This window comes from Schistocerca piceifrons, chromosome 2 (assembly GCF_021461385.2).
Source record: "Schistocerca piceifrons isolate TAMUIC-IGC-003096 chromosome 2, iqSchPice1.1, whole genome shotgun sequence".
Taxonomy (NCBI): domain Eukaryota; kingdom Metazoa; phylum Arthropoda; class Insecta; order Orthoptera; family Acrididae; genus Schistocerca; species Schistocerca piceifrons.
Genome location: NC_060139.1, coordinates 102,376,502 through 102,398,869, shown reverse-complemented (window position 1 = coordinate 102,398,869; position 22,368 = coordinate 102,376,502). Strand labels below are relative to the sequence as shown.

At 42.7% G+C, this 22,368-nt stretch overlaps 1 protein-coding gene and 1 pseudogene across 1 annotated transcript in view; one reads left to right on the top strand and one right to left on the bottom strand.

Moving 5' to 3' along the window:
- LOC124777365 (organic cation transporter protein-like) overlaps window positions 1-18,250 on the bottom strand; it is a 140,971-nt gene extending 122,721 nt beyond the window's left edge. Inside the window, exon 1 of the mRNA XM_047252742.1 lies at window positions 18,160-18,250. The gene's annotated coding sequence lies outside the window, so the exon portion shown is untranslated. The remainder of the gene's footprint in view (window positions 1-18,159) is intronic.
- On the top strand, window positions 11,635-11,752 carry LOC124778535 (annotated as a pseudogene).
- Window positions 18,251-22,368: the final 4,118 nt, after the last annotated feature.

The window sequence follows — 22,368 nt, the reverse complement described above, 5'->3', positions numbered from 1 at the left end:
AGGTCTGTTCCTAAAGACTGGAAAGTAGCACAGGTCATACCAGTATTCAAGAAAGGAAATAGGAGTAACACATTGAATTATAGACCCATATCACTGACCTCAATTTGCAGTAGGATTTTGGAGCATATACTGTACTCGAACATTATAAATCACCTTGAAGAAAATGACTTATTGATACATAACCAAAACGGATTCAGAAAATATCGTTCTTGTGCAACATGAAGTAATGGGTGCTGTCGACAAGGGATGTCAGATCGATTCCATATTCCTAGGTTTCCAGAAGGCTTTTGATACCGTTCCTCACAAGCGACTGTTAATCGAATTGCGTGCATATGGAGTATCTCTCAGTTGTGTGACTGGATTCGTGATTTCCTCTCAGAGAGGCCACAGTTCGTAGTGATAGACGGTAAATCATCGTGTAGAACAGAAGTGATATCTGGCGTTCCGCAAGGTAGTGTCATAGGTCCTCTGCTGTTCCTGCTTTACATAAATGATTTAGGTGATAATCTGAGCAGCCCCCTTAGATTGTTTGCAGATAACGCTGTAATTTACCGTCTAGTAAAATCATCAGACGGTCAATTACAATTACAAGATGATCTAAAGAGAATTTCTGTATGGTGCGAAAAGTGGCAATTGGCACTAAACAAAGAGAAGTGCGAGGTCATCCACATGGGTACTAAAAGAAATCCGATAAATTTTGGGTATACGATAAATCGCACAAATCTAAGGGCTGTCAGTTCGACTAAATACCTAGGAATTACAATTACGAGCAACTTAAATTGGAAAGACCACGTAGATAATATTGTGGGGAAGGCGAATCAAACACTGTGCTTTGTTGGCAGAAAACTTAGAAGATGCGACAAACCCACTAAAGAGACAGCCTACATTACACTTGTCCGTCCTCTGCTGGAATATTGCTGCGCGGTATGGGATCCTTACCAGGTAGGACTGACGGAGGACATCGAAAAAGTGCAAAGAAGGGCAGTTCGTTTCGTGTTATCGCGCAATAGGGGTGAGAGTGTCACTGATATGATACGCGAGTTGGGGTAGCAGTCACAGAAACAAAGGCGGTTTTCTTTGCGGCGAGACCTATTTACGAAATTTCAATGACCAACTTTCTCTTCCGAATGCGAAATTATTTTGTTGACACCCACCTACGTAGGGAGAAATGATCATTATAATAAAATAAGAAATCAGAGCTCGAACGGAAAGATTTAGGTGTTCCTTTTTCCCACGCGCCATTCGAGAGTGGAATGGTAGAGAAGTGATATGAAAATGTTCCATAAAAACACGGGAGAACTGCCGGATATCAGTAACATCCTGCCACGATATTTCGGAGCAGAGTCTTCTGGCCATCTTCAGGTGAATGCCACTGTAGTAGCACTGGCGAGTACGCGCTGAGCGGCTTTAAATAGCGGAGCTCAGCGCGTACTCGCTAGTGCTACTACAGTGGCATTCACCTGAAGATGGCCAGAAGACTCTGCTCCGAAATATCGTGGCAGGATGTTACTGATATCCGGCAGTTCTCCCGTGTTTTTATGGAACAATCAGTACGCCGGGAAAGCTTTAAACATCACAAATATGAAAATGGTTCGATGACACTCCCGCCAGCTACTTAAGTGTGAATTGTAGAGTAACCATGTAGATGTAGATGAAGACGAATGGGGCTCCATAAGCAGGGAATTTCATGGCGGGCTGAAATTGCAAAACCACTCGTCAGTGACGTGCTGCAGAAGTCATTAAACCTGGACAGTGACGCAGTGGAAGGAAATCATTTGGTCGGATGAGTCTTGTTTCACTCTGTTTAAAACTACTGACAGAGTTTTCGTCGCGAAAGTGGAACGTGGCGGGGGTTTGATGACGATGTGGGCAGCCGCATAGTGGTATTGCACGGGCCCTGTGATTGTTCCGGAAAGTCGCATTACTGCCAACCATTATGTGACCATTTTCGCTGATCAGGTCCATCCCGTTGTGCAGTGACTGTTCTCCAATGGTGTTGCTGTGGTTTTGTGAGCTCGAGGATGAATTGTCGCATGCACCCTGACCCCCACAGTCACCGCATATGGATATTATTGAGCGTTTGTGGTCTAAAACAAAATGGCTCTGAGCACTATGGGACTTAACATCTGAGGTCATCAGTCCCCTAGAACTTAGAAATTATTAAACCTAACTAACCTAACGACATCACACAAATCCATGCCCGAGGCAGGATTCGAACCTGCGACCGTAGCAGCAGCGCGGTTCCGGACTGAAGCGCCTAGAACCGCTCGGCCACACCGGCCGGCGTTTGTGGTCTACTTTGGAGAGAAGGATGCGTCATCGCTTTCCATCTCCATCATTTTCACCTGATCCTGCCACTATTTTTCAGGAAGAATGGTATAAAATTCCCTTGAAAACCTTACAGCACCTGCATTTACCCATTCAGAGATTCTGAGACGACTGGAATCTGTTTTAAATAACAAGGTTTCTAACATGGCTGTCAATCAGCGACTGTTGTACAATACAAAATTTTGAAAAACACATCCCTCAGTCGCGAACACAATTAATTTGTGACCTAGGTTTCGGTGTCACAAGGGACACATTCATCGGACAAAATTAAAAGTAAATGTTACAGCATAACGTACCAAAAAATACGAAAGCTGCAGTCACACCTGACAGCGTCAGATAGTCAGAATTAAAATAAAATGCAGCAGAGGTGCAAGGCACTAGGGGCTGCCATGTGTCCTCTGCTACAGTCAACACAAAACTGAAACATCGTGTGACTTGTGCGCCACGGCAACTTCGAGACAATACCGCCATCTGGTGGTTAATTGGTAAAACATGCTATTTTGTAAGCATCTCTCGTAACTGCAGAGAGGGAAATAAACAAACGCCTGAACGGTGTACATGAAGTAATTGCATTAGCGGGATACTACATGATATAAAATACAACTAATGAATGACTGGCTGTAGTACAAAAATTCCAGAATAAATGCATAAAGAAGACATATACGAAATAAGCCCATTAAATGACATTACTGCTTGCTGTAATAGATACGATATAAAAACCAAAAAATTTTATTTAATTTTCGTATATGAGCCGTAAAAATAGAAAGAAAAGGTATCTCTGAATCTGCAAGAAGAAGTTGGTACATCAAAGTGTTAGATCTCGTCAAGCAGCGGCTTTATACCATTGAAATAACTTCTTCCGCGTAACTGCACCTGCTCGTTGAGAAAAAGTCCGTCATTCGAAAGTAAATGCTTGAAAATTTCCAGCTCCTCCAAAATATCAGGTTTACGCCCTTTTTTTTCAATATGCAAAATTTCCAACTTCTGAACTCCTTTAGAGGAGTGCCCTGTGATTAACAGGTGATCTGCAAAAGAAGAATTAGGGGCACACGAACCGTTTTTCCTCAGAAAATGTTCTATTCAGCGAATTGAAAAGGCACATCCTGTTTGACCAATATAATAGGCACCGCAAGTGTCACATGAAATCTTGTAGACACCAGATTTCTGCAGAGGGCTCAAGTTGTTATTTGTAGAAAAGGCAGTATTACATTTGTTTTAAATCCCAATGGTAATGCGTTGTGTTTTTGGTGTTTTTGCATATTTTTTCTCCACTTGCTGCACACTTTGCGTTTCCACTGAAATACTAACGATTTGCGCGCCTTACCATATAGCACACTTCACGCCAGACTGAAATTTGTTACAGTCCGTTCTCAGCAATGGTAAAATAACTGGCGCAAAACACTTGCTTTTTTTGTTCAAGAAGTACAGTTGCCGAGCCAGTTAATTTCCACTGTTTTGGAAATGGCAACGATGACAGCATCCAGTATGTAGGCTGTCGGCCCGCTACGTTATCTGATGCACTGCAGTCATTTTCTCCGTAGCTTTCTGTCGGGCGTAGCACAAAGGGAGCCGCACTATGGAAGTGAGGACGCAGACATGCGTCATTGACCCGGCATTTGTCTGGGTCGCAGACTAGTTGATCCCACCGTCGCGCAGTGTTGGCACTGTGACGGGACATTCCGCCAGAGTTTATACCCCAGCATCTGTTGCTGTTACTCAAATGTTAGCACGGCTTGTGCAGACGCGAACGTGATGGTGGCCCAGAAAACTCGTGATTCGGTGAAGCGAAAGTGGAGTGTTTGATGTTTAATTCCATAGGCTTTGCTGCGTTGACAAGCTTACACACGAAGAACTGAAGCAAAATTGCGTCCCGTACGACGCTCTAACGCGAACGACATATCTTCGCACACTTACAACGACTTAGTGGCTGTGCAGACGGTGGTGGACATATAATTACTCTGAAAACGAATGTCGAGATATTTGACAATTGTAGAATCTGCCTTGTTAATTTATTAATGCGAAGATTAAATAAGTAGAACTAGATCGTACGTAAGATAAAGTTTTCGTCAACTTGAAAGTTGGTAAGATTGTAGAACTAGAGCAGGAATTGCACAGTCTTGTCAAGAATTATGAGGGAATTCGGGGTGTTCGAAAAATTTCGTCCCTCATGTCAGAGACGAGGTAAGTATTGCACACAAATGCGAGGACACCAGGAGCGAAAGCACGATACAGTACATTTTCACAAGTAACTTGCTGAAATAGTAACAGCTAAAGTAGGCCACTGTTGAAATTTGACCTGAATTAAAAGTGGACTTAATCGTTAAGTCTACATTTCAAATATATTTGTACTAACTAGGACATTATTCCGTACTTTAGTCAGTGACACCGATTAATCACACGTTCACGGTTATCTCGCAAACGGTGGGTTCTTCTTTACTGCAACGTTTTTGCTTTTATTACACTGTGCTTTTGTCCGTGTCGGTTATAATATTAATTATAAAACAGCCTTTACATGACATATTATACATAAGGACAACGTATTTAGAGTCATAAACAATCGCATTTCTCTAACGAGCAAGGGATAAGTACACACTCTAGCTTTCCGACGCTGATGGCTTTTTTTGGACTTAGCGAATGAAAGCTAATCGCCTGTCCAGAATTTATCAGTTACCTCATTCCTGTCTGTTATTCATGTCGCCAAATAGTCACTTAGCCTGAGATGGGAGACAAGGTCGTTTGCATCATCTTTCTGTTATCCGACTAAATTTTGTTCCGTATGCTTCTCAACTGTTTCCGAGGCAGATGTGGGAAACCAGACGGGATTTGCTTAAACGAGTGCCGGAAACCACCTAAAATCGAACTCAGAAAGCCGTTAATCAGCCGCGCGGATCCAATACAGTACTACTTTTCTATATCAAGCAGGCTGGAGCGCTACGCGATTCATTACTTGTGTTAGTAAAATCGCAAACAAATTTTGATTCTTAGTTACTACTTATCAATGGCGGTTGTGAAGATATACTCTACGAGTTCCAAAAACATGTCAGCAGTCCTAAATTTCTCCTGGTGTGCAGATTTCTGGCTTTTACACAACGTATCAACAGTTTACGACTGTAATAAATAATTCGAAAATTAAAGTCGCGACTACAGAATTAGTAACTGCTGCATTAATTTGCCGGAAGAAATTTTCTCAATTCATTATACGAGGCAAGTCGGGAAGGTAAGTATTGTTTTGGAGAAAAACTCTTAAAAACATAGTTTCAAATCAAAATTTATTTTTACAAGAAAGAGCATCTATGAAACTACTTCTCTACATAGTTTCCACCATTGTTCAGACATTTGTCATAAAAACCACTTTTCTATGCTCTCTTCACTGAAATATGCCGCCGATAAGGACAGCTATTGCTGAATATCGTTTCTTGCGTCGCCATTGTTGTCAAAGCGCCTTCCTTCAGCATCACGCTTAAATTTCAGAAAGAAGGAGCGAGAAGGGGGCTGTACGGCGTGGAATGCTCAGTCAGGGCTTTTTCTGCTTTATGACAAAACTCACGGCCCCATTCAGCTGGTGTCACCCATAGCATTGTTCAACATTTCGAAAGGGAACAGTTCGATCACCCGCCGTACAGTCCCGATCTTGCATGTTGTACCACTTAGTTCTTGAACTTAAGCGTCATCGTCATTTTGGAGGAAGACGTTAGGACGTTTTGACAGCGATAACGATGCTAAAAACGTCGTTCAGCAGTGGCTGCCTTCACTGGCGGCGTCTTTCTATAAAGAGGGCACAGAAAAGTTGCTTTCCCGCCATGGCTGATATCTGAACAATATTGTCAACTATATAGAAAAATAGTTTGCGATCGTAAAAATAAATTTTGGTTTGAAAAAATATGTTTTATGAGGGTTTCTTTTTTCCAAAACGATACTTACTTTCCGGATATGCCTCGTATTTTTATACTGCAGTGACACTGTCAGTGGGTGCCTTTTATGCTCACATTCCATTTCATGTTTATATGAATCACAGCGTGAGAGACCAGCTGCCGTTAGCATTGTTAAAATTGTTAACGAGGCAACCTTTGATGATTCTATAGAAAATACATATTATGTTATTAATGTTGCTAGTCGTTTTCCATCCTGGTGACACATTTTAAAGTGTTCAACACCCTACATTGTAGGTCACCGACAAGCAGCTCTTCAACCAAGGGAGTACGTTACAGATATTTCTATGAACTGGGCAACTTACATTCCTCTCAACCGCTGTCAGTTCACTTACTTTAAGAAAACAGAACAACAAATTGCGAAATTTGAATTTTACACTTAAACTCAAGAATTTCGCTAGGCTTCGTTACGTGTTCTGTTATACAGGGTGAGGAAATTGAGACAGGGTAATCAAAACGTATCAAGAATGAACACATGTAAGGTGCTGTAGTTTTCGCTAATATACAGCGGACGACGTCGCATATTTTCTGACGTATGTGAGTAATTTTTAACGTTTGTAGCTGCAAAATTATGGCACTGGTTTTTTTTTATGGAGCTACGCGCTTTATCTGTGGCACTGGAAACAGCCTTCAGAGAGGACTTCGACGACATAACACTTGTGGAACTTGTCCAATAGTAAAAAGATAACAACGCTATAAACCACTGCCTCGCTGTCAGAAGAACAGGTTCCACAAATTTCTGCCCTACTGTCCGAAATGTGAGCAAACGTAGCTCTGGTATTAACTGGTCCGTGTGGTCTACCTCTACGTTTGAAGCCCATCCGTCTGTGCTCTGAGGTTGTGATGGTCAGATTTCTTGCCCTTGAAGCTATTCAGCCTTTCTTAGAGTGTACCACTTCTGAAAAAAGTGAATACGGCTTCCGTTTAGGTTGAGTGTCGCTAAGCCGCTAGATCAACGGTACGATGGTGCGCCGAAACGTATCCAAACGAAATCGATGCGTCAAACATTATGAAACAAATTGAAGAAATTGGAAGTGTGGAGAATAAAACACGCCAACGAAAAAGGACAACTGTGAGAGAATGCGACAACATTTTAGGAGAGGTAGCACACAAACCAGACGTCATTACATAGTATGCTGAATGTGCGAGTGGAATTAGACAATGGAGCGTCACCCAGTACTACATTCCAACACATTTCATCCTTTCCAAATTTCGCTCCATCAACAGCTTCGTAGCAGAAAGTATCAAAACTGGTTGCAGTTCTACGAATGGTGTGAAAACTGCAAATTGATGCGGTGTTTCTATGCAAGATTTTGTTTAGTGGAGAAGTATCGCTTACAAACCGTGGATAAATCAGTCTTGGCAATATGCATTTCTCGTCAGTTGGAAAAGAACGCTGGCCGACAGAAGGCGATGAATCAACACCTTTTTCTGTCAACCTGTAGTGTGGGCTTTTTGGAAATCGCGTGACCAGTCTCTGTTTTATTAGTGAGCCTCTAAATAGTCATAAGTATCTACAGCTTCTAACAGATATGATGCGGCAGATGTTGGAAGATATCCCTCTGGAGATAAGGCAGTCCATGTGGTAATAACATAATGGATGTCTCGCCCATTTCCCGCAGACATTATAGACATTCCTAGCAGAACATTAGGAGATACTAAGATCGATCGTTTGGGAACACAAAACCCCCTGCCCGATCCTCAAACCAGAGACCTCGGACTTTTATCTCTGGGTAAAATTAAAACAAAAGCTCGGCAAGTAGATTTTCGAAGACTTGAATTGCCCTATAACGCACGCCTGTACTGCTATGTGTTCAAATGAAGGGCAAAGTACAGTACTGTCTGGCCGGGACGTATCAGTGCTCCAAATCAGATTCCTGAATACTTGATGCAACACTCATCAAAATAAACAATCGATCCATCTGCTGGGGAAAACAACAGGACAATATATTTGCTCGTTCTGGACATATTTTGGGCCGTCTACCTTACCAGTCTCACTCTTGGGACAGTTCGCCGAGGAGGAGGATCGGTTTGGATTCCGTAGAAATGTTGGAACGCGTGAGGCAATACTGACCCTACGACTTACCTTAGAAGATAGATTAAGAAAAGGCAAACCTACGTTTCTAGCATTTGTAGACTTAGAGAAGGCTTTTGACAATGTTGACTGGAATACTTTCTTTCAAATTCTGAAGGTTGCAGGGGTCAAATACAGGGAGCGAAAGGCTGTTTACAATTTTTACAGAAACCAGATGGCAGTTATAAGAGTCGAGGGGCACGAAAGGGAAGCAGTGGTTGGGAAGGGAGTGAGACGGAGTTGTAGCCAATCTCCGACGTTATTCAATCTGTATATGGAGCAAGCAGTAGAGGAAACAAAAGAAAAATTTGGAGTAGGAATTAAAATCCTTTGAGGTTTGCCGATGACGTAATTCTGTCAGAGACAGCAAAGGGCCTGGAAGAGCAGTTGAACGGAATGGACAGTGTCTTGAAAGGAGGATATGAGATGACCATCAACAAAAGCAAAACGAGGATAATGGAATGTAGTCGAATTAAGTCGGGTGATGCTGAGGGAATTAGATTAGGAAATGAGACACTTAAAGTAGTAAAGGAGTTTTGCTATTTGGGGAGCAAAATAACTGATGATGGTCGAAGTAGAGAAGATATAAAATGTAGACTGGCAACGGCAAGGAAAGTGTTTCTGAAGAAGAGAAGATTGCTAACATCGAGCATAGATTTAAGTGTCGCAAAGCCTTTTCTGAAACTATTTGTATGGAGTGTAGCCATGTATGGAAGTGAAACACGGATGATAACTAGTTTTGACAAGAAGAGAATAGAAGCTTTCGAAATGTGCTGCTGCAGAAGAATGCTGAAGATTAGATGGACAGATCACGTAACTGATTTGGAGGTACTGAATAGAATTTCGGAGCAGAGGAATTTGTGGCACAACTTGACTAGAAGAAGGGATAGGTTGGTAGGACACCTTCTGAAGCATCAAGGGATCACCAGTTTAGTGTTGGAAGGAAGCGCGGAGGGTAAAAATCGTAGAGGGAGACCAAGAGATGAATACACTAAGCAGATTCAGAAGGATGTAGGTTGCGGTAGTTACTAGGAGATGAAGAAGCTTGCGCGGGATTGAGTAGCATGGAGGACTGCATCAAGCCTGTCTCTGGACTGAAGACCACAATAACAAGAACAAGTGATGATAGGAGAGAATGTATATATGGTGTCACCGCCAGACACCACACTTGCTAGGTGGTAGCCTTTAAATCGGCCGCGGTCCGGTAGTATACGTCGGACCCGCGTGTCGCCACTGTCAGTGATTGCAGACCGAGCGCCACCACACGGCAGGTCTAGAGAGACGTCCTGGCACTCGCCCCAGTTGTACAGCCGACTTAGCCAGAGATGGATCACTGACAACTACGCTCTCATTTGCCGAGACGATAGTTAGCATAGCCTTCAGCTACGTCAATTGCTACGACGTAGCAAGGCGCCATAGCATTGGATATTATTTTATATTGTGGTTATGACATGCACCATCAAGAGAGATGTTCTACAATTGCGGATTAAAGTTAAGTATTACATCAACTACGTACTTTATTTGCTACTATTAATTCCTTTAACTGTTCCAGACCTCACGCCAATCTGCGTGAGCTTAACGCGTGCCTTTCGGCTTCCTCTCATTGTGACTTGGCTGTCTTGCCAAGTCACAACAGTATAATACATGGATATACGGGTGTAACGGCTAAAGACGCAAATATTTTTAAATGTTGTACCTTAATATGTACAAGCTTCAGCCTGTTGTTTGGTTTCTCTCTGCATCGAATAGTCTTCCCACAACCACATCACAAACTTTAGCACCTGATGTTCTCCGCACGGTCGTAACTGCACCACTAAGTGGACAACGCCTTTCAGTGTAGACTAACCATTTTGCGCCAACACATCCGCACTACAACACCTGGCCTACTGCGCATAGGAAAATAAGCATACGGCTTGCTCGTGCCATATGTACTTTGAGGTACTACCGAACATAAAAATGTACTTCTTGTAATAGCCATAATATTAGTCTGCAAATGACATAAATACTTATGTAACGTTGTTCAGTACACCATCCGCAGTCACCAGTAGAAATATCTACACTTGTACCTTTACACCTTGTATATTGCCCAGTGGCGTGACAAAGCCATAAGTATAGGCATGTGTCACATATTCAAATGTGTGAAAATATATTCTAGAAGTAGAATAATACAGCTCATTGTGTGTGATGCTGTTTTGTTAACAGTAGTAGAAACTTCGTTACAGTAGATATCGTTTCGTTCTTATTTGCAGTTGGGAGTTTTGAATTGAAAGTGTATTGGTGATTGCTGGTTTTGAAGTTTAGTAGGCTGAACAGTTTTCTTTGAGCGTTTAAAGTGTTTACGTAAGTGGAAGTACGCGAAAATCCGTTATTTTTATTTTATTTTTTAGAATTTCTAAGGGACGTGAAACTTTTAAATTTTACTTGCGGGGAAGAAGATGAGCTATCTTTACTGCAGTCAGATGCAGAGCATTTCAGCCAGAGTCATTATTTGAATTAACCACTGAACATTCACCGTGGATTAATTTAAGCCCCTATTGCGCGTGATCTCACCTGGGCCGGAATTAATACTCTTAGCGCATCCGGAGTAGTGAGTGGTGTTAGACGGACAATTATAACTTCATTGACCACGCACACATTGTGCACAAGCAAGATCTATTCAGTAACACCAGATCTGGTGCCCAAGGTCAAACAACATTAATTTGTAATACGTTAATTAGAGTTTCTGTCAATACTCATTTATTTGCGACACCTAATTATGAATCTTTAATTGCAGTTGGTGGCCATTTTGTTTCACAAATTCATGAACATTCATGAAGTTACATCATTCCCAAAATGTTATATTCATTTAATTATATTGGTGTTACAGAAAGTTTAATTTAAAAAATCAGTGCATTTGCGACAAGTTAAATTTGTGTGCCGGTCAGAGATTAGAAAACTAGGCGCTTGCTTTTCACTGGCACTGCTCTTCCAGCCGGGGCAAGTGTCCATCTTTCACCAGTTTGAATCAAATGTTTTACTCGTCACAAGTTTCTCCCTGTCTCCCAAATCCACTGTGGGAAGTGAAGGTCTATAGTCAGTTCCCAAGACTTCTAGGGATGTCTTTCTCAGTGAAATGCTTTGACTGACACTCTTGCTTACAGTTCCAACTTGCCTACAATTACTGAACACTGCGTTTAATACTCTCAAAGAAAAGAAGAAAACATATTTCAGTTCAGATATCAATGCTGCTTTATGATGTATATTTTCCCCAGGGGGTGATTACCGCAGCTAAAACAGTTTAACACATACTGCTCAGTACTGTTAGGCAACGGCCTTGCCGCAGTGGATACACCAGTTCCCGTCAGATCACCGAAGTTAAGCGCTGTCGGGCGTGGCCGGCACTTAGATGGGTGACCATCCGGGCCGCCATGTGCTGTTGCCGTTTTTCGGGGTGCACTCAGCCTCGTGATGCCAACTGAGGAGCTACTCGACCGAACAGTAGCGGCTCCGGTCAAAGAAAACCATCATAACGGCCGGGAGGGCGGTGTGCTGACCCCACGCCCCTCCTATCCGCATCCTTAGCTGAGAATGACACGGCGGTCGGATGGTCCCGATGGGCCAGTTGTGGCCTGATGACGGAGTGCGTAGTGAGTGCTCAGTATTGTTCACAATCTGTTACCAGTACTAAAGGGCGTAGCAGGCGAGGGACATGGAAGGGAAGCAATTGAACCCAGAGTCATTTGTCGTGAAATCCTTAAAACTGTTCCGTCACCCACTGTGAGACTAACATATCCCGTCACCTACACCCTCCCCCCCTCTCCCCCGTCCTCCCACAGATACTGGGTATGTTACATTTCAGCCAATAACTCGAATGAGGAACGACAGCAAATGTCACAGGGAACGACATAAAGTGGTGGTTTCCTGTATTTCAATATGACAAAGCAGCCATGGCCTTTCGTTACATTTCTCACGTTTTCGAGATTGAACAGGGCCTCTGTAGTTCATCTGTGGCCACAAACGTTCGTTACGGTAAAGAATCGCCTCCAAAAATCTGCTTGGACAAGTTTATTTGGTTGCTAAAGTTCCACCTTACCAGTTCAGCGGCGCCAGACAGGTAGCAGGCAGTTTAAATAATTCAGTTGTTTTTTATTGAAATTGACATGCATTTTTTTTAATTTTAACGTAAAATATTTCGTCTAAAGACAGCAGGAATATGGTTATCGTTCCAAAGTGCAGTTGGGCTTACAAAACATTCGTCCGACGGACGCTTCGGTATGATTCGTCGGTCTACGCCACCTGTCAGGTTGTATTAAAGTAAGAGAGAGAAAGTATTCAATGAAGAGCTGCACAATTAACGTCGGGTTCGTTCATTCAGTTCAAGAACTTCACAGAAATGTTCTGCGAACTCCAGTAAGAGACAGTGGAAACACGTCGAGGCCCTTATAAAAGCTTACTGATAAAATTCCGAGAACATCCACTTCAAAACTCGTTAACAAGCGAGTTGCTTCCTCCAGCACACATCTCAGGTAATGATCATGGTGATAATATTATAGAAGTTCCCTCTTACACGACCGCTCTTCCCGCGCACCATGCGTGTTAGGAATACTTTAGATGTGTGAGGATTTATTTACCCATAACATCAACGCTTAAATGTAGCCAGAAATTTTACATATTTTATTGTTACATCCATAATACAACTTGTATTACAGTACCTCTTATATTTAGTATGGAATCTAAAATTTAAAAACAGTAGTTACAAGAGGAGTTAAAACAGTGACAGCTACAGCAAAAATAACAGAAGCTTATATTTCCGTGGGGGAGCTGCATAACAGAGATACTCTAAAGGGTAGATTTGAACCGTGGGCCCTGGCAGTAACGGAAGTGGGAAAGGACGAATAACAGGCGAGAAACAGCAAAACTCAAGTATAGAACAAAGTAGGAAAAGAAAGCTTAGAGAAATCACTTAAACGGGAAAAAGGAAGAGTAACTGAAAGTAACAGGTGACTGCTCTACTGCTAAACAAGGAAAAATGGTCATTGCGTTAATTTTTAGGACAGAAATTACGAAAATGATGAAAGGAATGTTTCAGTATTTTCTTAACTGCAAAATGATGCTGACGCTTTTGTAGAGGGTATGGTAGCTCGTTCCAGCCGCTGGCACCTATGACTATAACCAGAATACTAGATAAGTTAGATCTCCGCCGCTATTATAATGACATGATTCGTACCTGATGTTTGAGGCGAGATAATGAGGCTCGCGCACCTTGAGAAACCGACGAAGCGTGTCTATTCTGGCCACAACCATCCTAACTGAGCGTATGAGACAATGACTTTGTCATACAGGTTGATGTTGCAGACGTAAAGCACACAAACAACTGTAGTCTATAGTTTTCGGTATTCGCGCCGTGTTGATTTACGTAGCAATAGTAGGAGTCGGCAAGAACGAATGACTACACAAGTTTCTGGTTCACATCCTGCGGAAATACATTCCCAAATTTCTAGAGGACGCGGATACAAGCGCATGTCTTCATGCACTTGATGACATGTTTTCTGCGTGGAATACAAAGGAAGTAATGTAGTTTTCTTTCCAGGTCATCAGCCTTTCGACTGGTTTGATGCTGTCCACCACCCTGTATCATCTTGCGCTAATCTTTTCTTCTTATCGTAAGTACTACAGTCACTTTCTCCATTATCTGTTTTGCATATTCTGCTCTTTGTTAGCACCTAGCAGCGCCAAGTTCTCATCCGACAGCTGCCAGAGATCGCGGAGTCGCTCCGACACGTGTTAAGGAGCTTGTAGTTGTCGTAAGAACTGAGCCGTTAAGCGGTCACCAGTAAAAAGCTCGGAAATTCCACTCAGATAAACAAGTTTTCGTATGAAAATTAACTAACAAGGGGAACGCCTCAGACACGGCCAACCCATTCGGCTTATTTTGGCAGATAGTTGTATACAACACCTGAAATGAAAGAATCTAAGATATTTTGCCTCAACCCTCCCCTCCCCCCCTTCCCCCACTCCCTTTTCTGACAAAACTACCATTAAAGCTGATGGCGTGCAATCGACTCATAATTGACGAGATGGATAAATAACTGAAAAGAAAGCATTGTTCATCATGTATGTGGTCCTCAAACGTATATATTCCTAGAAATGGAGGAAAGAAAGTCTTTTTGGCTGCCACTTAACGTACGTGCAATGAAAGTGCCGCTGGTGTAGCGACCAAGGCAAAGGGGAACAGAGAACTTCTGTTCGATTCCCCTATGCATTCTTTTTTTCGTTTGTATTTTTCCGTTCCTAAATTGGTAAGTATAGGAGCGTTAATAAGGTAAGTATTTCAACATGGAATAATAGAAGGTAGACAAATAAGCTTCTCAAACGACTCGGATTACTAAAGAATTAGAAACTTTGAGCCTCACTGAATGAAAAAAATTCCGAGTAAGTGTGCTGCGAGGGCGAGCGTTCGAACGTTTTTGCGTAAGATAGATAAACAATCCTTGTCGCAGTTGGTAGTATACACAAAATAACGCATTCGTACATAGCGCAGTATTCCATCGTAGCGTCGGGAAAATTGTTGCCCAAGTTCTGCTATACTTTTAAGGAACTAAAGATTAATTTGGTCCTCGTGGTATACATGGGGTCAACCGTTTAACTGACTCGTTCAAAATTGTTTGCCTCACTTGCTCCATATCCGGTAAATTGACAAATTAAATTTACAAAACATATCTTGAGAACGTTTTGGAACCATACGTTGCTGATAACAATTTTTGTCTGATATTCGATTCCTGGGTTGGACAAACTGATACTGTCATGAATCATCGCTTGTTCACGGATGTCGAGGATCAGCCGACTTGCACGGTAGAAATAATACCGGCAAATTGCTCACCTGTGTGCCAGCCGAGTTAAAAACTTTCTTTTGAGGCTTCAAAATTGCAGTCTGCTCCTGGAAGACTAGCGGTAATAGCCCAACAGCGCGGGTGGAATAACTATTCCTAGCATAATTCACGATCAATTTTCAGCAGCGACTTTTCAAGCAATGTTATCGTATACGTGCTAAGCATCAAAATTAATTCCCTGAAAAGAATTGTTTTTAAATGCAAACCAAGTCTGTTTTCCCCCGAATCTTCGAAAGAAACGATGTAATTGCGCGAAGATAGCATTAATTAGAAGTTCTTAGTGCGGCGTGCACATTTTTTTTCAAATGTTTATATGACAAGTACCATTCATCTGGTTGTTCAAAAGAAATTGAGGACATACAACAGTGTGTGCGAAAGAGCCATTGTACAGTGACCAGAATTAAACTTCCAATTTTTCACTAGTCCAAGTTGTTTGTCAAGTTTTACTGCCTACCTTGTTGTTATTTCATACTGATTTACTTACCTCCTATTGCCGGCCGGTGTGGCGGAGCGGTTCTAGGCTCTTCAGTCTGGAACCACGAGACCGCTACGATCGCAGGCTCGAATACTGCCTGAGGCGTGGATGTGTGTGATGTCCTTAGGTTAGTTAGATTTAAGTAGTTGTAAGTTCTATGGGACTGATGACCTCAGCTGTTACGTCCCATAGTGCTCAGAGCCATTTGAACCTCCTATTACTACCAATTTCAGAACAGAAAAAATATGAACGAAGAAAGAAATGCATGCGGGAATCGAAGATTCTCCAGCCAGCGACGTTTTCGTTGCCAGTATTTCCCTTATTGCTAGGTACATAAGCAGCAGTCAAAAAAGTTTTTTTGCTCGATTTATAGGAAAGTAAACGTTCGCGGACCACATATATGATTATGAAAAATTCTCTGTTCTCAATTATATATCGAGCTCGACAATTTTGAATCAACTGCGCATCATGAACTAGAGGGCTAGTCCCCACAAAAACGAGGGAGAGGGAGGGGGGGCTCAGCCAAAATATCTTTTAGTCTTTTATTTTAGATTGTATACAAGCGAACCGCCAAATATGAGCACCAAATCGGTTGGCATTGTCAGGCCTTCCCTTGTAAGTGTGTCTTCGTTACCTGTGAAGATGTCTCCCGCAGCGGGAGTGAAACGCTAGGCACAGAAACACGCCTGGGCCAAGGCCTAATGTCTATAAAACCAATGTCACCCGGGTTGTAAATACGGCCGTGGATAGCTGCGTTTACGATCAATTGTCCGTAGAGTCTGTTTCAACGTGTCAAAAATTAGCACGGTGATAAAGAGGTCGGAGTGCTATTCGGGCAGAGCTTGATTCTGATCACCGTCCAGCTACCCAGATTTATATTTCTCATGCTTTCCCTTAATCATTTCAGGCGAACGCCGAAGTTACCGAGCGGAGTGATTCGCTGTCGGTAGAACCGGATGACACATCTCCGTCTGGCCATGTAGACGCTGGTTTTCCATGCATTCGGTGTATCATTCAGTCCAATGCCGAGATGGTTCCTTCAACTTCCTAGGTCAGCTTTGAAGTGGTCAATGGGGTGAAAAGTCGTTAATTTCTTCCTCTAAAAAATTTTTCAACTGAACCCATCTGACACAACAAGGTAATTCCTCTGATAACCATACTTATAACTCACAACATAAGTAATTTTATCTTACGTGTTCAGGTTGGTCACATAACTTAGCGCGTAGACACTGAGGGTGGTCAGGGTCGGAGAAAAGTTATTTTTTATGAGGTTTCTCAGATCTATCTAGAAATATACGAGTATTGACTTTCTGTCAAAAAAGGTTCAAATGGCTCTGAGCACTATGGGACTTAACATCTGAGGTCATCAGTCCCCTAGACTTAGAACTACTTCAAACAAAGGACATCACACACATTCATGCCCGAGGCAGGATTCGAACCTGCGACAGTAGAGGTCGCACGGTTCCAGACTGAAGCGCCTAGAACCGCTTGGCCACATCGGCCGGCGACTTTCTTCCTCCGACTTCAGTCTCAGCCTCATACTGCAAACACAGGCATGCAAAGTACGAGAACACTTACACCAAAGTTATTAAGTGACCTCATTTTCCTCTTTTTGAGCGAAAGTTTATAGCCTCCCACAATCAGATGAATTCGCTGTCTATGGCCATTTTCAGGCCATCAAGACTGAGAAAAACGAGTTATCTATGTGTATTGATCACTGTAACATGACCATGGAGGCTGAAATCAGTTTAGTGCGGGAATCTTGCAGAATTGCGTCTAATAATTACAGCCAAATAAAAGAAAAATGGCGTCACTTGAAAATTTTGTACAGGTCATGGGCTACATTTCGAAGAGATTATTAAAACGCACAGAGCAAAATTTACACATTTCGCTACCCATCTTTCGTTACCATGACTAGGCGATCACAGGAAAGGCTTCTGGTCGCGGAACTTACGTGTGGCATCACACGTTACCTCCGAAAACTAGAATTATTAGACGTAATTAGAGGGCGAGAGAGATATTGCGTGACCACCGGAGCAAAGGTAGTGAAAGTGGGCGATATGTCAAACGGTGATGCGAGGAATGAGAGCGAGTACACTGTATAAGGTCACACTGAGCCACAAGTTGCTGTTCCCACGTGTAAAATCCACATAAACCACAAATAAGACATAATTGTTCCTAAGGAAGAACAACGACCTAGAAGGTTTTTAAAATAATCGGAAAATTATTCGAAATGTGAACAGCGCCAGTATCGAGTGTCTTACCGTACAGACGCTAGAATGAGACTGTCATTTCTCTACTCAGTCACCGTGTCAACATCAGACACGACATTTTCGTGATTGACTCAAGTGAAACTCGCACAGTTCTTTACAAGAACATTGTTTGCGAAGTGTTCGCCTAGCCTGGTTGCGACAAAGGTCCGGAGCAAGTGGCATACGCCGCCTAATGAGGCGTAATGGCCGGTTGCTTTGACACGGAATTTACCTGTGAGGTGTCCTCGCTCCAGTGACGACTCGCTGCAGGTGAATGGGCGGCCTAACGACCTGCCTCCAGGCGCGCCGCAGGCGTTCTGAGAGCTCCGATTAGCCCGCCAGCCGGACTACCGCACCAAACGCCCGGCTGCAGCCGCGACGTCACAGCGCCAACCCGGCGTCCTCCAAAATTTGTTCTTCTCGGCTGATGCTGCGGATGCCGTCTGCGCGCGGGGCGTCGTGTGCTTGTCGCCTTCTTGCGACCACATCTCCAACGTGCCGGGGAGTGCTATACAGGGTGTTACAAAAAGGTACAGCCAATCTTCAGGAAACATTCCTCACACACAAAAAAAGAAAAGATGTTATGTGGACATGTGTCCGGAAACGCTTAATTCCCATGTTAGAGCTCATTTTAGTTTCGTCTATATGTACTGTGGTGTACAACTGACAGGAATGTGGGAACAATTGACAGGAATGGGGGAAAGAAATACAGTAGAAGAAGAATGGGTAGCTCTGAGGGATGAAGTAGTGAAGGCAGCAGACGATCAAGTAGGTAAAAAGACAAGGGCTAATAGAAATCCTTGGGTAACAGAAGAAATATTGAATTTAATTGATGAAAGGAGAAAATATAAAAATGCAGTAAATGAAGCAGGCAAAAAGGAATACAAACGTCTCAAAAATGAGATCGACAGGAAGTGCAAAATGGCTAAGCAGGGATGGCTAGAGGACAAATGTAAGGATGTAGAGGCTTATCTCACTAGGGGTAAGATAGATACTCCCTACAGGAAAATTAAAGAGACCTTTGGAGAAAAGAGAACCACTTGTATGAATATCAAGAGCTCAGATGGAAACCCAGTTCTAATCAAAGAAGGGAAGGCACAAAGGTGGAAGGAGTATATAGAGGGTTTATACAAGGGCGTTGTACTTCAGGACAATATTATGGAAATGGAAGAGGATGTAGATGAAGACGAAATGGGAGATAAGATACTACGTGAAGAGTTTGACAGAGCACTGAAAGACCTGAGTCGAAACAAGGCCCCGGGAGTAGACAACATCCCATTAGAACTACTGACGGCCTTGGGAGAGCCAGTCCTGACAAAACTCTACCATCTGGTGAGCAAGATGCAGGAGACTGGCGAAATACCCTCAGACTTAAAGAAGAATATAATAATTCCAATCCCAAAGAAAGCAGGTGTTGACAGATGTGAAAATTACCGAACTATCAGTTTAATAAGTCACAGCTGCAAAATACTAACACGAATTCTTTACAGACGAATGGAAAAACTGGTAGAAGCGGACATCGGGGAAGATCAATTTGGATTCCGTAGAAATGTTGGAACACGTGAGGTAATACTAACCTTACGACTTATCTTAGAAGAAAGATTAAGAAAAGGCAAACCTATGTTTCTAGCATTTGTAGACTTAGAGAAAGCTTTTGACAATGTTAACTGGAATACTCTCTCTCAAATTCTGAAGGTGGCAGGGGTAAAATACAGGGAGCGAAAGGCTATTTACAATTTGTACAGAAACCAGATGGCAGTTATAAGAGTCAAGGGGCATGAAAGGGAAGCAGTGGTTGGGAAGGGAGTGAGACAGGGTTGTAGCCTCTCCCCGATGTTATTCAATCTGTATATTGAGCAAGCAGTAAAGGAAACAAAAGAAAAATTCTGAGTAGGTATTAAAATTCATGGAGAAGAAATAAAAACTTTGAGGTTAGCCGATGACATTGTAATTCTGTCAGAGACAGCAAAGGACTTGGATGAGTAGTTGAACGAAACGGACAGTGTCTTGAAAGGAGGATATAAGATGAACATCAACAAAAGCAAAACGAGGATAATGGAATGTAGTCAAATTAAATCGGGTGATTCTGAGCGAATTAGATTAGGAAATGAGACACTTAAGGTAGTAAAGGAGTATTGCTATTTGGGGAGCAAAATAACTGATGATGGTCGAAGTAGAGAGGATATAAAATGTAGACTGGCAATGGCAAGAAAAGCGTTTCTGAAGAAGAGAAATTTGTTAACATCGAGTATAGATGTAAGTGTCAGGAAGTCGTTTCTGAAAGTATTTGTATGGAGTGTAGCCATGTATGAAAGTGAAACATGGACGATAAATAGTTTGGACAAGAAGAGAATAGAAGCTTTCGAAATGTGGTGTTACAGAAGAATGCTGAAGATTAGATGGGTAGATCGCATAACTAACTAGGAGGAATTGAATAGAATTGGGGAGAAGAGGAGTTTGTGGCACAGCTTGACAAAAAGAAGGGACCGGTTGGTAGGACATGTTTTGAGGCATCAAGGGATCACAAATTTAGCATTGGAGGGCAGCGTGGAGGGTAAAAATCGTAGAGGGAGACCAAGAGATGAATGCACTAAGCTGATTCAGAAGGATGTAGGTTGCAGTAAGTACTGGGAGATGAAGAAGCTTGCACAGGATAGAGTAGCATGGAGAGCTGCATCAAACCAGTCTCAGGACTGAAGACCACAACAACAACAATATGTACTGTACTCGATTCACCGTCAGTTGGCCCAATTGAAGGAAGGTGATGTTGACTTCGGTGCTTGTGTTGACATGCGACTCATTGTTCTACAGTACTAGCATCAAGCACATCAGTACGTAGCATCAACAGGTTAGTGTAGTGTTCATCACGAACGTGGTTTTGCAGTCAGTGCAATGTTTACAAATGCGGAGTTGGCAGATGCCCATTTGATGTATGGATTAGCACGGGACAATAGCCGTGGCGCGGTACGTTTGTATCGAGACAGATTTCCAGAACGAAGGTGTCCCGACAGGAAGACGTTCGAAGCAATTGATCGGCGTCTTAGGGAGCACGGAACATTTCAGCCTATGACTCGCGACTGGGGAAGATCTAGAACGACGAGGACACCTGCAATGGACGAGGCAGTTGACGATAACCCTAATGTCAGCGTCAGAGAAGTTGCTGCAGTACAAGGTAACGTTGACCACGTCACTGTATGGAGAGTGCTACGGGAGAACCAGTTGTTTCCGTACCATGTACAGCGTGTGCAGGCACTATCAGCAGCTGATTGGCCTCCACGGGTACACTTCTGCGAATGGTTTATCCAACAATGTGTCAATCCTCATTTCAGTGCAAATGTTCTCTTTACGGATGAGGCTTCATTCCAACGTGATCAAATTGTAAATTTTCACAATCAACATGTGTGGGCTGACGAGAATCCGCACACAATTGTGCAATCACGTCATCAACACAGATTTTCTGTGAGCGTTTGGGCAGGCATTGTTGGTGATGTCTTGATTGGGCCCCATGTTCTTCCACCTACGCTCAATGGAGCACGTTATCATGATTTCATACGGGATACTCTACCTGTGCTGCTAGAACATGTGCCTTTACAAGTACGACACAACACGTGGTTCATGCACGATGGAGCTTCTGCACATTTCAGTCGAAGTGTTCGTACGCTTCTCAACAACAGATTCGGTGGCCGATGGATTGGTAGAGGCGGACCAATTCCATGGCCTCCACGCTATCCTGACCTCAACCTTCTTGACTTTCATTTATGGGGCATTTGAAAGTTCTTGTCTACGCAACCCTGGTACCAAATGTAGAGACTCTTCGTGCTCGTATTGTGGACGGCTGTGATACAATACGCCATTCTCCAGAGCTGCATCAGCGCATCAGGGATTCCATGCGACGGAGGGTGGATGCAGGCATCCTCGCTAACGGAGGACATTTTGAACATTTCCTAAACAAAGTGTTTGAAGTCACGCTGGTACGTTCTGTTGCTGTGTGTTTCCATTCCATGATTAATGTGATTTGAAGAGAAGTAATAAAACAAATTTAAATCACAACCAAGGTAAATAGCAATGTGCCTTCTGCCTTAACTACGACGTTTGCCGACATGCACACGGTCCCTGGTAGCTGTATGAAAATTATAAACATCGATATTTCTGTTGCTATTACTAGCAGATGGAAGTGTAGAAATACCTCAAGTAATAAGTAGGCACTACAGCATTTGGGAGCACAATAACCAATTTAATTACCTTAGTTAGTATTTCTAACAATAGGATCCGTACATTTCAATTTTATACGTTGCTGGCTGTTTCTTTAAATAAAGTCATTTAATATTTTCGACATTTCATCTTAGCTGCACACATAAATTCTTACATAGCACTGCACAATAATATTTTATAATAACTGATTAGTGATTGCGGACCACGCCATACACGCGTCCGCCGTCTT